The 4,348-nt window shown below is 35.9% G+C and overlaps 1 non-coding gene across 1 annotated transcript; it reads right to left on the bottom strand.

Moving 5' to 3' along the window:
• Window positions 1–1,807: 1,807 nt before the first annotated feature.
• Window positions 1,808–1,914, bottom strand: LOC112065697 (U6 spliceosomal RNA). The gene has a single exon (XR_002892191.1). It is a non-coding gene; the product is annotated as a U6 spliceosomal RNA (small nuclear RNA).
• Window positions 1,915–4,348: the final 2,434 nt, after the last annotated feature.

The following is a 4,348-nucleotide window of genomic DNA, read 5'->3' as shown; positions in this document are numbered from 1 at the left end:
CTCCCAGACCGGGGCGCGAACCCGGTTCCCCTGCATCGGCAGGCGGACGCGCAACCACTGCACCACCAGGGAAGCCCCTGTTTATTGTGTCTTTTAAAAAATAAACTTCATTTTTTAGAACATATTTAGATTTCCAGAAAAATTGTGAAGATAGTTCAGAGAGATAGTCCCATATACCCTGTACCTAGCCTCCCTTATTATTAACATTTTACATTAGTATGGTACATTTGTTACAATTAATGGTACCACATTACATTTAGCTGTCATGTCTCCTTAGACGCCTCTTGTCTGTGACAGTTTCTCAGACATTCCTTGTTTTTGATGACCTTGACAATTTTGAGGAGGACTGGTCAAGTATTTTACAGAATGCCCTTTTATTGGGCTTTTCTGATATTTTTCTCATGGTTAGCCTGGGGTTGTGTGTTTTTGGGAGGAGGACCAGAGTGGTAAAGTGCTGTTTTCATCACACACTATTGACATGGCTTATCATTGTTGATGTTGATCTTGATCACCTGGCTGAGGCAGTGTTTATACACTTTCTTTCATCCCTCTTTCCATAGTGTACTCTTTGCAAGGAAGTCACTATGCACAACCCATACCTAAGAAGTTATATGTCATCTCTTGAGGGTAGAATATTTACATAAATTATTTGGAATTCTTCTGCATGGAAGATTTGTCTCTTTTTCATTATTTATTTATCCATTTATTCATATTCTTATGGACTCATGGATATTTATTTTATATTTTGGTTTATAATCCAATGCTACTTTCTTATTGCTCAAATTATTCTAACCTAGGCCATCAGGAGCTCTTTCAGTTGGTTTCTGAATCCCTTTGATATATCCCTACCATTTTGTGTGTGTGTGTGTTTGAGCACTTCCTTAGTTTCTGGCACTATAAGATATTCCACGCTCATCTTGTATATTTCTTGCATCAGTCCTAGAATCAAGGAATCCTGTTCCTTTTATTGATACCGTTAAACAATGGTATTAGAAACCAAGATCTGTTTTTTTGGGGTTATTTTTGTCTTGTTGCTGAATTGTAAGACTTCTTTTATATTCAATATACATTTCCCTAATCATAGGTGTGATTTACATATATTTTCTCCCACTCCTTGTGCTGTTTTTACACTTTGTTTATAGTCTTCTTTGAAGAACAAAAGTTATAATTTTTGATGAAGTCTGTCTATGTTTTCTTTTGTCATTTGTGCTTTGGTGACATATTGAATAAACAATTGCTTAATCCAAAGTGATGAAGATTTATGCCTATGTTTTCTTCTAAGAGTTTTATAGTTTTACCTTTTACATTTAGGTCTTTTTTTACATTAATTTTTTTTACATTTAATTTTACATTAACTTTTTAAAAAATATCTTTATTGGAGTATAATTGCTTTACAATGGTGTGTTAGTTTCTGCATTATAACAAAGTGAATCAGTTATACATATACATACATCCCCATATCTCTTCCCTCTTGTGTCTCCCTCCCTCCTACCATCCCTATCCCACCCCTCTAGGTGGTCACAAAGCACCGAGCTGATCACCCTGTGCTACGCGGCTGCTTCCCACTAGCTATCTATTTTACATTTGGTAGTGTATATATGCCCATGTCACTCTCTCACTTTGTCCCAGCTTACGCTTCCCCCTCCCCGTATCCTCAAGTCTATTCCCTAGTAGCTCTTTGTCTTTATTCCCGTCTTGCCCCTATGTTCTTCATGACCACTTTTTTTTTTTTTAGATTCCATATATATGCGTTAGCATATGGTATTTGTTTTTCTCTTTCTGACTTACTTCACTCTGTATGACAGACAAAAATATGGAAGGCTTCACGAATTTGCGTGTCATCCTTGCGCAGGGGCCATGCTAATCTTCTGTGTATCGTTCCAATTTTAGTATCTGTGCTGCCGAAGCGGGCACAGGCAACTGGATCTCATCGACACCTGCAGACCACTCTATCCAACAACAGCAGAACGCACATTCTTCTTAAGCTCATGCAACATTCACCAAGACAGGCCACAAAACACACCTTAACAAACTTAGAAATCATACAAAGAATGTTCTCACCACAATGGAATTAAACTAGAAATCAGTAGCAGAAACATAGCTGGATCATCCTCCAAATATTTGGAAATTAAACAACACACTTCTGAATAACCCATGAGTCAAAGAAGAAGTCTCAAAAAAATCTAAAACTGTTTTGAATTCTACTTGACAGACATCTCAAAAGAAAAGACAGAAAAACTTGACAACACAAACAATAAAATGTTTGATTGTCAGAAAACATCACCAAGAAAATGGAAAGAAACAACAAGCTGGGAAAAGTATTTACAGCAAATATGACAAATACAAATACAACATACATATTTTTTAAAAGAAACAAAAATGTTACCTATTACATTATCAAATAGGTAATAAATGATACTATTCCAGTAGCTATACATTTGAGATTAGTGCACTTTACTGAATGCATGCTAAAATCTATTTTAAAAAATTCTATGCAAAGTTGATAGTTTAGTAAGAAAGGCACTTTCCAACTTTGTTAGTGATAATTTGTTGCAACCGTCCTAGAAAACAATATGGCTAGTAATCAAGAGCATTAATAATGTTCAAATACTTTAACCTAGGGTTTCCACTTCTAAAATATGACAAAAGTTTACACACAAAGACATGCCTTATATGAATGAAAACCTGGAGCACAGAAATCCACAGTAAACTAGTGCTTACAAATATCGTGATAAATGTGCTTGGTGAAATTTCAGGAAGCTATCAAATATTAGTTTACCAAGTTTTTAAATGATAGAACATGTTTTGAGAATAAACAATATACAAAGTTATAGCTATAGAATAAATACAATTTTATGTTAAAATGAATAGAAAAAGAAAATAAGGAATTATGGCAGAGTAATTATTGCTGCTGTATTACATCTATATATTAAAGTTATGGTCATTTTGGTTTTTTTTTTACTTCTTTATAATTTTTTGGTATATTCCATATTTTCTAAGTGAATCTTCAGTACTTTAATAATCAGTAATAAAACCAGTAAGTAAATAAACAAAAAATTAACTCCCAGTTTCTGGAATCCTCTGTTTCCTGTTATTCCTCCTGCTAGACTCTTAAGCATCTTCCAAGGTACAGGTCAAAGGTCACCTCCTCTGTGAAGTCTTCCTAGACCCTCAGAGTTAGTCACTCCCTCCTTTGTTTCTGTCACCTCTTTGCCTGTAGCTCTCTCCCTCATGCACCACAGTGACTCATTTATTTGTTGCTCCCACTAGACTGAGGATCAAGGGCCATGTTTTGTCATCTTGTCTCCGTGGTAACCAGGACAGCATCTGGTACAAAATAGGATTTAATTCATCATTATTGTGTTATTGACAGGCTCAGTTCACAATCCCCCTGATTCTCTTGCTTGCGATACATATCCTTTCCCAGCTGATATTCCTAAGAAACCAAAGAACTAGGAAGGCATGAGGGAAGAGACATTTCTCAGATCCGTCAAGGATGGACTTCTGTTTTCCTGCTCGTGGCCACATGATCCAAGGTGAGTGTCATTTCTCTCCCTGGCAGAAGAAATTACATCATCTTCTGAAACAGAATGAGTAATTTGTAGTTGATTCCTGACACAGCTGAACTCTGATCTTTTGTTTTCTATAGTGAATGGGTTAGACTGTTCTAAATAAAATAAGTCCAAAACTTTTAGGTGAAAACATCCTTATGTCTTAGGTCTCTTCTCTAGCACCCTTAAGACCGGGTCCTCAGAGTAGCCTTTCTTGATTCAGGTCTGTAAAGCAGATGGGCCTAGATCTTCTCACTCCATGAATACCTAGTAAGATACTTTCCCACATGTTTTATGCTAGTGAGATGGTTACAAAATGCATTTGCCAGGTGGCAAAATGAGTCCCAAGCTTTGATGATGCTCAAGGCTGCTTTTCCTCCTGAAAATGAAAACCAGGGGAAAAAAAATGAGATAAAGGTGTATACATTACTGAATGACACGAGATGAAAGTGAATGATCTTGAATCCAAAAAGGTGAGCTCTCATTCTGTGCATATGCCCAACCCAATGACAGTGGGTTCTTTTTTCCCTGTGTGAAGTTTAATATTCTGTGTCAACTTAGCTAGGTTACAGTATGCAGATACTTGGTCAAACGTTATTCTAGATGTTTCTGTGAAGGTATTTTTTTAGTGAGACTAACATTTGAATGTTTATGTGATATATATATATATATATATATATATATACACACACACACATACAATAGAATAATACTCAGCCATAAAAAGAAATGAAATTGAGTTATTTGTAGTGAGGTGGATGGACCTAGAGTCTGTCATACAGAGTGAAGTAAGTCAG

Source organism: Physeter macrocephalus, chromosome 7 (assembly GCF_002837175.3).
Source record: "Physeter macrocephalus isolate SW-GA chromosome 7, ASM283717v5, whole genome shotgun sequence".
NCBI lineage: Eukaryota > Metazoa > Chordata > Mammalia > Artiodactyla > Physeteridae > Physeter > Physeter macrocephalus.
The sequence above is the reverse complement of the archived record's forward strand: the minus strand, read 5'-3'. Positions and strand labels throughout refer to the sequence as shown.